Genomic DNA, 13663 nt, shown 5'->3' with positions numbered 1-13663 from the left:
TTGGAAATGTTCATTTTGTTTGGAAATGAGCCAAATTGACCTAATAGGAGTAGGCATTTAAGAACTAGAGGCTTGGAATAAACTATATTTAAATACTTCGAAAATTCAAGAATGTAGATCGAGGGACCTTAGATATTCCATAGACCATCTTGGGTGCAATATGTTATGTAGTGAATGCTTAAGATTCTTGTTTGTATTTGAGAACAAACTAGAGGTATTCCTTAACCGTAATACAATTAGAGATGTTTGCTTGTAAATATGCTTTGATGAAACATTAGATATTATGTTTTGCTATTAAAGATTTATAAAAGCATTTTATCTCCAAAATGTCTTTAATTAAATAATTTTGAAGGATCTTTCGTAATTGAACTTTCAGTTAAACTATCAAATACAATTTTCTAACTATCAAAAGCTTCACGTTTTATTTGTATTGAAAACATGATAAATCTATTGAGAATCACTGATAACTTATCAAAGTTATGAGTTTCTTTAATATCATTTTAACAATTCAAACACCATTGAAAATATAAGTCATGGCAAAATCACTTAAAGAAGATAGGCATGGAATAACACTACTATTAGAACTAATATTACATCTATAACATATGTAGAATATAGATTAAACAAATATATAAATAGGTGCAAATTTTTATTATTAATAACGATTGATGGTATTGAAACTTATTTTCCCCCAACATAACTTGGACAATTTTGTATGCGAAAGCAACATTTTTTAAGTTAGTATGATGTAATGCAAAATCAATGTTTGAGAACATACAAACATTTTTATTTATAAATTTTAGTATACAGTCTACAAGAGTGATTTTATAGAAGAAATTGGAGACATGGTTACATTGAGTAGATTCATTGGACTGCCTCATTATGTCGTATTGGAAGATTGGATGTACATGTAGATTGCGACCATACAAACAAGCCAAGTATGCTACACTAGCCTAGGTTTATTAGCGATGGCTTATGCAATTAAATCACAAACTTTGAAACATAGAAGAAATTCTATGTGACCTCTTACTTTGTATATGCTTTATTTGCCAAAGGAACATTCAATAGGTTGGAATGAATATGAACCGTAGGCATTACATCGGGGCAAAAGCTAGTATATGATCATTACCCCCAACTATAGGCTAAGTAATCCATGTTGTATTATAGGAGAGTTAATGATACCTTTTTGATGTGGTTGGTCGAGATAATGGAGGGAGAAAAACCAAAATATTGTCTCCACAAGCCCAAGTTGTAGTAAGTGAGAAGGGAAGTTAGTTCATTTTGTTCACTAGGTTTTCTTATATTAAATTGGAAGGATTCTTAGGGCAACCATACAAAATACCAAGATAACCTATAGATAATATGGTCTTGTTATTGTACACAAGAAAATCTATCGAGTCCCATTACTTGCCAAAGTCAAAGCACAAAATAGGTGCATAGTGCCCTATCCACATTGAATGGTATAAATGTGACAATGTAAATTGAACCAAGGCTTCTAAACATGGATTGTAAAAGAAAAATCTAGAGTTGATTTTTTAAGCAAGACAAAATTATGACGTGTATAGGAAGATGGAAACCAAGGTATTTGCTAGCTTGAGGCATGAGCCTCATATTGAAGACTTATTAGTAGATTGTGCCAATGACCACAAGGTTAGCAAAAGGGGTTACCAAAAGTTAACTTTGCAAAATGAGAACCATTTGCATGCATGAGGTGCCATTATAAGTAAATGAAGTGAGATGACTCTAGATATGATCTATGACATAAACAAAAGTATATGATGAGCTTATTCATGATCCATAATAGATAGAGCTAGAGAGATCCTCATTAAAAAGAAAAAAACACAAAGAGTCTTGGAAGGAACCATGACGAGGTTGAACTATTGCAAGAGGGATCTTAAAGCACACAGTGTCAAAACCACTTACCCCAAAGTAAAAAAATGTAAAGAGAAAAACAAAGATGACACAATTTTTAATACTTACTTACAAAGAAGAAGATGACCAATTCAACCTAGGTAGAAACATAAAAAAAGAGGTCAATCATGTAGTAACCTCATCAACACCCAAGTGCATAAAGATGCAATAGGTACCAGTACACCAATGGTAATAGATCGACCAAGTGCTTCTTGTACCATCCCTCCCCAAAGGCTATTCCAATAAATGATTACCATTGTGGATACAAGCAATGGACAAAGCTAAGTGTAAACAGGTGGAAGTGAGGACAACTACTACTTTTACTAGAAGTATACTCTTATTCCTCCTACAATGTCAAGAACTATAATAAGTGTAGAGACAGTGGAAAAGGCAAAACTAGTGCAGGAGAAGCAAGTATCCAATGCACCTCGGGAAGCACCAACAAGTCAAGCCACATTATCACCTCTTGTTATAGGACAATCAGAAGAAGTTGTGCAAAAGATGTTGATAGAGGCAATTTACTACAATAACCACACTATGAATAATGATGAAATCTTTGTAAATATTACCAATTTACTCCAAGGCATTAATATGTAATTGCATCTAGAAGTGGAGTAACTTAGTAGTAAAGAAGATGAGATCATAGGTTGTTGAAGGACAAAAGGAAATTGATATTGAGCTCCCTAAGAAAGAAAGAATGAATTAATAAACAATTAGTTGAGAATACAACATTTAAGTAGAGGGTACAAGATGAAACCATTGAAGAGATGCATCATAATGAAGAAATGAACATTGACACCAAGATACCTGCTAATGAAGACCCACCAAAGGTCGATAAAGAGGTTCAACGTGATAAATTTTTGAGAAGTATCGAGTGAACCATAATGAGTAATAATGGGATGAGGTCCTAGGTTCTAAGAATGCAAACAAGGACTCACCAAGAATAGGTGAGAGCAAAATAAGAGCAAATAGGAGAAAGATTGTCTGTAAGAGAGTAACAACAAGATGCAGGAATATTGGTGTAAATAATTATTCATCATGGATATTATTACACTATACTTAAGTTTACTTAGGATAATGCATTTCATAGTAGTTTGGGTATGAGACACTTGGGTGTTTGTGCCACATTGGGATAGTGTGTGTAGGAGAATTTCCACCTTTTATGGTGTTGATCTTGTTACTACTCTTATCATATCCACTTATTGTGGAGTGATAATTCCACCTTCGGTGGGTGATCCACCTCATGTGGAATATTTTATTGTTTTTCCTACCTACCTACACCTATTTCCTACCTACCCTTGTTTCTTATTGAGCCACATGTCATGTTTGTGTGCTCACATATCCCTAGCCTTGCATATATAAGAAGGCTCATCTACATTGTTTGTACGGGCAATCATTGAACATCTTGTAATGATCCAGTTGATCATATTTTGCATCTTGATAGAATACAGTTTATTCCTATCATTTATTTTGTTCTCTCTTATTTGCGCTTTCCATTGGCTTTAGATCTTGGCAAAATCTCAAAAGGAAAAAGTACAAGTACAACCTCATGGTTGATAGATAAATGTCAATCTAGGTCATAGGTGCAAGTTGTTTCAATTGATCTAAAGAGCAGGATGATCCCACAATACTATCCCACTTTTGAGACGACTTGATTTTTGCCTGAAATCACATGTTTATTAAAAAATATAATGATTTAAGCATTGAGAGGTTCCATTTAAAGTATTTTAATTGAAAGCAATTAGATCAAACCCCTTTGTATAGAATCTCTCTAGTCTTAAATCATACTTGCAATGGAGTCTCTACACCTATCAAAATGTTGGCAAAAAACCACTTTTGCTTTACCTTTTGGGGGTGCAAATGAATTCATTTAGAGGTTATGCTTTAAAATTATGTAGCCCTTATTATAAGCTTTCCAAAATTATAATTTTGAGTTATTATTATGTATATTTTTTATTTATTTCTTGTGAATGTAGGATTTTCATTGAACATTAAAGTGATTTCACACATGCCAAAAAAAAGATTTCTAAAAAATATCTATTCCTTAGGTATTTATGTCTTCACTTCAACAAAAAAAAAGTTAATTCAAAACCATACGAAAACAATTATATGATATGACACAAACCTCTATCCAGATTATAATTACTTTGACTTGAAAAAATAGATAAAACATATATGCAACAAAAAATTATGAAAAAATATCCATGCATTAGATATTGGTTTGACACATCGATATTTTAAAAATTAGAATTTAATCCTTTCCATAAAAATTGTTATGCATTATGACATAAATGTCACTTTTACAAATGTTGTTTACTATTAAAAAAGTTATTAAAAGTTATATAATAATATTTCACAATTTATTTCTAATTTTCTTAAAATAAATATACTTAGAATCTACACACCAAATCTCACAAATTAGTAGTTTGCATTGTGTGCTGAAAAGTGGGGAATCTGCAAGAGAGAGTCAAGCAACATCAAACACACACATGAAACATTATGTTAGAGTTAGGAATCAAAATAGAAACTAAACTAAGTTAGCTTCAAAATTAAGAACCCCAAGCACATCTCATGTTCCTCTATCTCCAAGGATCTTCAAGATTTAAGGTGGCTCTCACTTGGAAGAGCACTTGATCTTTTAGATGTCAACCTAAAGAACGAGATTGAAGGATATGCCAAGATCAAAATGAATGCAACTAAGATCCTAGCTAGATGATCAAATGATATGAAAAGATGAAATGCAAGATGGAATACAAGATATGAGACTAAGATTGATTCCAAATTGGAAACTTAGGTGTGCTAATTAAACTAACATAAAGATTGCTATAAAATTGATATACAATGACTATGCATTAAGCTAGCATGAAAATGGGATTAGCATGATACTATCAACATGATGAAAGCTAAACTAGCATGCAACTAAGATGATCTAAGTGCTTGAAGATGACAAATTGAGCTCCTTGATAACCTGCAAAATGACTATAAGTTTGATGCACAAGATGATGGATCCTAAGATTGAAGAAATGGGCTCTATTTATAGAGAAAATAGAGAAATGGATGACCAAGATTGAACAATCTTAACAAGGGTTAGGATTGAAAATTATCAATCCATGAGGGGGATTCAATCCAATCCCAAGTTAACAAATGCCACCTTGAGATGGATTGAGAGGATCCTAAGCAAGAATTAGATGCTAACTAAGCATTAGGGATAACCTCAAGAGATGACATCATTGGATAATGCTATTATCCAAGGGAGCATGCTATTGTCCAAGAGGTAAACTCTTGTGCAAAGTTGAAGGATGGCCAAAGGGACAACCATCATGGGCTAGGGTGATGTCTTTGTAAGAGGCATTAAATGCCTTTGAAGACTTTGAAGGTTAACTTGTTGAAAGTTAGATAACCTTCAAGGATTTTGTAAGAGCCTTACAAGTTTGGAAGACTCAACAAGTTAACTTGTTGAAGAAGGTAAAGTCTTCAACACATTTTGAAGACTTTTTCCCAAATTTGGAGAAGTGACGCCCCAAATTTTGGGACGTGACATGATTAGAGGAATTAGGCTAGTTCTTGAGGGATTAGAGGGGTTCTAGAAGAATATTAACATGCTAATGGAAAATGTAGGAGAATGCAAGTGGAGGGAAATAGGCAATTTTAGATAAAATAAAAGATTTATTTTAGCCAAAAGGGGTGCAACTTGCATTTGTAGGATTTTGCAAGTGGGGGGACTATTCACAAAGAAATAATGATTTATTAAATGCAAAGAGATTTTAATCAAATGTAAATTCAATTAAAAGGAAAAGGGGATTTTAATTAAATAAATAAGATTTATTCAATTAAATGGCTAAAGGGTATTTAATTAAACCTTAGTTTAACTAATAGATTAGGCTAGAAGAAAATGATTTTAATCAAATCTTTAATTTGATTAATAGGCTGATTGGAAGAATAGAGATATTAATTAAACCTTAGTCTAATTAATAGGTGAATAAATGATGATAAAATGAATAGAATTCATTTAACTAGTTGTGCAAGTTTTAGGTGTCTACATGCATCATCTTTGAATCCTCAATTGTTTAGCTTCTATATGTGTTAAAAAGAAACGATTTGGTGAAAAAATGCTAATTTAACCATCCTAATTTGGCCAAAAGGTGGGAGTTATTATTGTGGGCTAAACTAACATCATGAAGAAAATTGAAACTCCATGACCAAGAAAGAAAGAAAGAATCATATCATCAATAAGAAGATATGCTACACGATTAAGGATTGTTCAAGTGGCTAAGACATGAGTGCAAACGTACATTGTTGACATGACTCCCATGAATTATCTTGGTCATTCAACAAGAGAACACAAGATCTTTGAGCTTTAGGCCAATGTAGATGTCATGGTGGCGAGAATAGAGAAAGTCAAAAAGAAGAAGCAAGAACTGGAAGCTCTTGTGATTGAACTAAAAATCTATATCAAGCAATTAGTTAGGTCAAGCCAAGCAATCGATTAGTTGACTTCTAATGGGCACTATTTCTATCCTAAGATGAAATATCATCTTTGGAAAAATGTGACACGAGGCAGGCATGCCATAAAATTGGATAACGGAATTGATTTCTCTGGGAGAAGAATAATCTAGATTGTTGTTGGTAGGTACAAGGAGGCATCAAACTAGGATAAAAGAGCAAAGAAATTCAAGAAGAATTATGAGGATTGGCTATCACAAAATGATATAAAGTTGATAAGGCTAAGGGAAGTTGGATGATGAAGTTCTATTAACAAAGAAGATAGCTACAAAAGAGACCACCCCAAAACTTAGGACATGGATCCAACAATTAAAACTTGAGGACATGCTTAGAGTATATTGAGATTAGATGGATGCTCTTCATCAAATGGTAGAAGACCTTATGGCTAAAGTTGCAACTATTATTGATGGGTTAATTGGCCAAGGCAATGATATGAGCAATCTAGAGGATGATGGCTATATTGTGGGTAAATTTAAAGAAGATTTTTCCAAAGCATTAGATCCTATCCATAACATGAATGAAGAGGTGCTAGAAAGGTGGTGAGAGGAAAGCTATTGATAAAATACTACAATAGGAAAACCAAGGAGAAAAAAACATACATAATGAAATGAACAAAGATAGATGAGAAATATAAATATACATGTCCAAACATGTTGCAAGACTTAAGGATACAAGGGATCAATAAGATGTTGATAGCTATTAGTGAGTATAGAAGGAAACATGAAGCCTTGGGACAAAAATTAACAAATGAAGATGATAATTAGATTGGGTAGATCATGATTATTACTTAGTTTTTTAAAACTTCAATTGCCACTAGGCTTTGGTAGTGAATTCATTTGAGGGTTTGCTACCAAAATTTGCCAATTTCACATATCTACAATTTTGTGAGATTTTAGATCTAGTTTCTTTTCACTTCCACGACACCATGATTTCTGAGATGTATGCAAAGAATCTAGTACAAAATATTTTTCCACTTGTCATACAAGTGCAAAGGTGCAAATCTATAATAGGATATTCTCAAATGCCAATTGGAAGATATTGATCATGACAGAATATAATTCTCATGCCATTTTGAGTTGCTACTATCAATTGTGTTGATGAGTCTTGGACTGCCAATTAATGTAACATTTAGCTTCGTTGATAAAAGGGCTAAATTTATTCTTTTTAAGGGGAATGATAAATTGTTGATAATTGTTGTAAAAATATTGAAGAATTATCAATATTTAGTCTACTTTATGATTTTTTCTCACATTCAGTGTGATTACTTTTATATATTCTCGTGTAAAATAGTGAATTTTGAGAGCACTTGTAGGTCATTTATAGATTAAAAATCATACATGACTATACATTTATCATTTTCTTTGAAATACCAAATTATTGCACTAATATTTGGATGCATTTGAATAATTTCTTTGTGTAATAAGTCTCCTCTAAAGATTTGCATTATCTATGTGTAGTTGTGAGATATTCTAGCAAATAATATTCTAATTTAGATCTCTATTCATTTCTTCGGTGGGGTACTCATGGGAGCACGAGTGGAATGAGTAGAATGTGTGGAATGTGTGTGAATCGATGAGAAGTGTATGAAAATGATATGCAAGAAAATTTGAGTTTGTGAATGTGTGAAAGTTAGATTGTGAAGAGATTTGAAGGTGAAATATTCAAGAAGTCAGTGTGCAGAGATAGAGACAATGTTTAGAGATGTTTGCCATGATATTGGTTGCTTGATTATGTTGTTGAAGGACAATTTCATGTTCTTGAGATCCTTCTCATATCAGTTCTACTATTTCTGTTGTTGTTGAATGACATTGAGTCTTCTAGCAACATTTTTTGTATCTTACCCTGAAGAAACGAGCCTTAGTTGAGCAAGTCCTTATCTTGTATCTTGCCTAAGGTTGTGCTCAGTTTTGCAAGTCCATTAGGTGTTGTTTCTTCATGACATTGAGCCCAAAAATTTGTAATCATTGTTATTCATATTGTAAGTTAGATTCTCACCATGGTTTTTCCTAGTTTGTGTTTTTCATGTAAATTTTTGTGTTCATGTGTTGGTGATTAGTAAGTTTTTCAGTAGCATTTTGTATGGTTGAATGTTGTTTATAATTAATCTATTTTGAAGTTTCGGACTGCTTCACCCCCACTCTTAGTTTTGCCTTGGGTTCAACAATAGATCTATACACTTAATAATTCTTTAAAATATATAGATAGTTTAAAAAGAATTAATCAAAGCTATCCTGATTTTTGAAAATTTGTCAAAATAACTATTGATCTTAGCAAATAAATGATAGATCCCATGAATAGTGAGATTGTATCATTTAAGGCTCTAGTATGTAAAATATTGTGGGTATGTCCCTTTGTTATTATAGTCTGTAATGAACCTTGAGTGAACCTAGTGTGTCAAGAATTGACAATCAAAGCCTTGGGCTTCTAATTTCTATCTTAGAGTATGCATATTTCAAGAGAGGGAGGATTTTGTTGTAGAATTATATCTATTTGTATGTGACTAAAAATCACATCAACACTTCCTTACCTTAGTTGTAGACACAATTTGTAATGACATTGGCCGATACACCCTGTGAAGTTCCATGATAACTCCCTATTCATTTAAACATTTTACTACCTTTCCACAATATATATATTGGCCTCATGTTCTTCTAACCAATGTAGTCCAACTATTAAAAAATAAGGACCTACCAAGGTGACAAGGAGAATAATCTAGGTTTTTAAGGCTCTCTTCTTAAGGGCACAATTCTTAAATTGGTTGAGAAATAATTTCCTATGAATATATGTCATTTCCACCATTCCTAATTTAGGGGTTAAAAAATAGTTATACTATATTTCTTAGCACAAGATGGAAAAATAAAACTTTTGATTCATTGTGATGAATTTAAAAATTATAGATTCAATTTTGACCATAATTGGAGCTTCAACTACCATGGATTTATTTTTAGTTGAGTATTACTCCACAACTACATTAATTTCATGATTCAACTATACATCCTCTTTAATGATCTTCTTCTACTCCTAGATTACATGCTTCCAAGGATGATATAATTTGGTAAAATGAGGTCCTCCACAATTTAAATAGGATATTGATGAATTTTTCATGTTGCCATTCAGGCTCATTACATTTTCCATTTGGAATGTGGTATTGAAACTTTATTTGATTGGTTTTATTTTTAGAACTCCCTTTTAATATTTACTAATCTCTTTGTTAAAATATATCAATTCTTCACATGAATTCATAGATTCTTCTTTGTCCAACTTAGCATAACCCATATCTTTAATTTTTTTGTTATGCAAACTATCTTTCTTTTACTCATTGGGATGACTCTAGTCATTCCTTTTGTTTTCTTTAAAAATAGGATTTCTTGGTGACTTCTTTAGTTTCTTGTTCCTAACATGTTGCATCAAATAATGTTGTTGCTCTAAGATTCACACTTTCATCTTGATCTCTTAAGATATCAAATTAATATATCTATTTTCTTTATTCAATTCGTCATTAATGTAATTTATATTATTCAAAATATAGAATTTAATTCTAGCATCATGTGTTGCTTCTTTAAGGAATACAATACATTCATCTAAGTATTGTACTATGCATCCATTAAATAATATTTTTGAAATTTCTCTGTAAATAAATCTTAGGACATATTGTCATTATTCATAGCCAACCTACTCTCTTGATGGTTGCATAATATTGTAGTTTCATCAATGGGAGGATATGTCAAAAAGTCAAGCTTTCTCATTACTAGCTCTCTTTGAAATATTAAAACACATCCACATGCCCAGTAGCCAAACTTTGTCTTTAATAGTCTATAAAATTTTTCCATTAACTTTGGAAATGTTTTTTATTATGACCATGTACAAAGACACATCAAAAGGCCATAAATAATTGGTCAAGAACATGCTATTGACAACAAGGGCCCAAATAGATCACTTACAATGCACTACCATAACAACTAGTACCCACATAAAGAGTGGGGAGAAACATCCACAACTCGAGGAAGAGTTGGGGAGGAGGAAGGATGATCTCTTCTTTATTGATGAACCACAATCCAAGCAATAGTATTGTTTGGAATTCCATCACAAGGGAGATCAGGAGGGGGAATCCCCATAGTGAGTTTGTCAGCACAAGGAGCAGAATATTGACAAGGAAAAATGTTAGCCATGAAAATGAGAAACAAATAGAGAAGGGTCCATGGGGTCAGAGGGGCCCACGTCAACGATAAGAAGCTGAGATTGATCCATGGGCTATGAGAGGCCAAATTAGTAGAATGAGGCAAAAAATCCTCTTGGGAGGAACCATCAACAACCTGTGAAGAGTTATCAGAAGAAGAATCAAAAGCCTAGACAATCAGGTGATTATCATGAGCATCATTCCACCAAGAGGCAACACCCTTATGATGTGAGAGAATAATCCATGGCCAAGTGACCAATAGAGAAGCAACAATGACATTGAAAGAGGAGGCCCTCATAATCTAGTAACTGAGTCCGTGGCCTATCTGCAACCATGAGAACCATATCTCTAGGAAGGGGTATGAAGATGTCGATATCGAGCAAGAAGCGTGCAAAAGCATAAAGACCCATGGAGGAGGTGGTCTCATCAACCTTCAAGAAGCAGTTGGTAGAGTTACCAATGGCCTCAAAACAAGAGCTCCCAAAAATGAAGGGGAATATTGGAGAGACGAACCCACACTAGACACACATTGTGTGGTTTAGTAAGAGGGTTAAAGGAGAATGTTTGAAAGGTTTAACCAAGAGGGAGTGAACATCCCAAACCCATAGCTTGCTCAACACCAAGTCTTGACCATCAGAAGAAACAAAAGTAGCAAAAAAAAACCCTTGACACAAGGGAACAACACTATGATACCTACAACCAAGGGCTTCCTATAATCCACCACCCATTGATGAAAATCTGTGAGAGAGGGCCAAAGGCTAGAGCAAATCTACACACCAACGCACAATGCTGGTAAAAATCCACATTATCCACCACATCTTGGCCACAAACCACAATAAGGGAGGTCTTGGCACAAGAAAGAGGACAAGAAACAACATAATTGACAACAAGAGCAAAGCTACGCCCACCAACATAAGACAAATTTTTTGGAGGGGGCACCCTAGCATCCATAGCCACAAAAGGAAAAATACCCTTATGAGAAACAATTGTACTAGGGAGAGGAGTCTTGTGCACCATAGTTGTAGAAGAAGGGGCATGAGCATCCATTGTTACATCAGATCCACCCACTACCTGTGAGGCAGAGGGACCGTCCTAGCCACGCAAGCTTGCAGTAGCAACGAGAGTTTTTGAAAACACACCAAGCGGGAGAGACATTGTGGAAGAATCCATCGCGATTGATTTGTATTATTGTTTTGGCCCAAGACATTGGAAATCATTCAACATCTATTGTTGAAAGATACACATAGATAACACAAGTAATTTTTTTATTATATTTTAGCAGTTTACAAAACATGTGTAGACACCTAAAATTAATATTTAATTAATTTAAGCCTATCAACATAATTAATTAATTTAATTGTGTTATCCTTATTCCTCTCAGAATCAATTAAATCTAATTTAATTAATCCAGCCACTATTGTCCAATAATTAATTTATCAAATAAATTAATTATTCCCTTATTCTTCTAAAAGGTCCCCTCCAATAATTACTTCCTTTAAACCCACTCAGTTAATTAATTCTAATTAATTAACCTAGTCATGTGATTCCTACAAATCACTTTTCCTAATCCCACTTATCCTAATTAATCCTTCTAGAATCTCTCATAATCATGCTTGTCATTATTCTCCTATTTTTAATTCCCACTCATGTCACATCAACATTGAGTCTCTCAAAGAAATTCAAATTTCTTTGAATCTCTCAATGCATCCTTATTTTGGAATTTTTAATTCCTCAAGTTTGAAATTCAAATTTCTCCCCCCTTTTTCCAAAGGAATTTTATATTCCTGTTTATTTTCCCAAGGCACCCTTGATCCATGCCTTCTATCTAAAATCAATCTCAACCATTCATAATCAAATCAATTGTGGCCCTCCATTGGCCTCCTCCAATTTATAAATTGGAGCTTATTATCCTCACAAATCATCCACTTCTCATGCATTGTCATGCTGCCTATTTCTTCTCTCATCCTATTCTAATCCTCCCTCAAATCTATCGAATCCTTAAACCATCATTCAAATCCAATCCTATCAAATCCTTCAATCCACCTTGTTGAGCACAAAGGAGAGCATTCCACATCCAAAATCAACCAAGGAGCATATCAAGTGGAGCTTCATCAAGGGGTGCCTTCACTTCATCAAGCTCAATCCGAAGGAGAAGGTAAAATAGCAAGGTAAAATGGTCTCTTGATGTTTTTGGCATTTTCATGTTTATTTCATTATGTTTTGATCATTTGACCTTCTAATCCATTTTCCCCTCTTCAACATGACTAATGTAAAACATAACATTTAAATAATATTTTGTGGGTCCTCATTATGAGGTCCTTAGGGCTTTGGCTTAAATAGTAGTCTTAATCAAAACAAGTGATTATAGTGCGTTATACATAGGGTGTTATAAGAGTGATAAACCCTAATTCACTTTTGGGCTCTACTATCTATCTAAGTATCACATAACATAAAAAAAAGTATCATGTAACATTAACATTGAACATTGGAATTTCATTTTATTATCAACTTACATTAGTATTCCCATCATTAGTGACATCCTAAGCATATTGCATGATTGCTTGGTGTCTCCTCATTCATTAAAAATAATGTTAATTTAGATCTAAGGGTTTGACATGTAAGGAGGAGATCCTCACTCAGAAAATTTCCAAAAGTGTTCATCAATATCAATTTAGTGTTTTAGACATAAGTTTAGACACCCGAGGTGAGTAAAATCTGGGCAACACAAGTGTGTACATCATCTTTACAATCAAAGGACATTTTTTGTGAATAAAAATACCATTTTCATGAATAAAAGATCAACTCTGCAACGCACAATTAAATTCACGCAAATTCTTAAAATGACTTGGTTCAAATTTAATTATTATGTTTCAAACTTTCCAAATTTAAATGATTCTCAATTAAAATTCAAAATTTATGATCAAAACAATGAATAGCTATTTATCGATCATTGAAACAAACTACATATTCACTCTTTTTAATCTTCAAATTTTTATATTTTATTAAATAATATCTTACAACTATATGAGTTCAATTATATTAAGCTTAGTAACTAAATTTATTGCATTTCTT

The sequence above is a fragment of the Cryptomeria japonica genome, chromosome 7 (genome assembly GCF_030272615.1).
Source record: "Cryptomeria japonica chromosome 7, Sugi_1.0, whole genome shotgun sequence".
Taxonomy (NCBI): Eukaryota; Viridiplantae; Streptophyta; class Pinopsida; order Cupressales; family Cupressaceae; genus Cryptomeria; species Cryptomeria japonica.
This window is presented reverse-complemented; position numbering follows the sequence as displayed.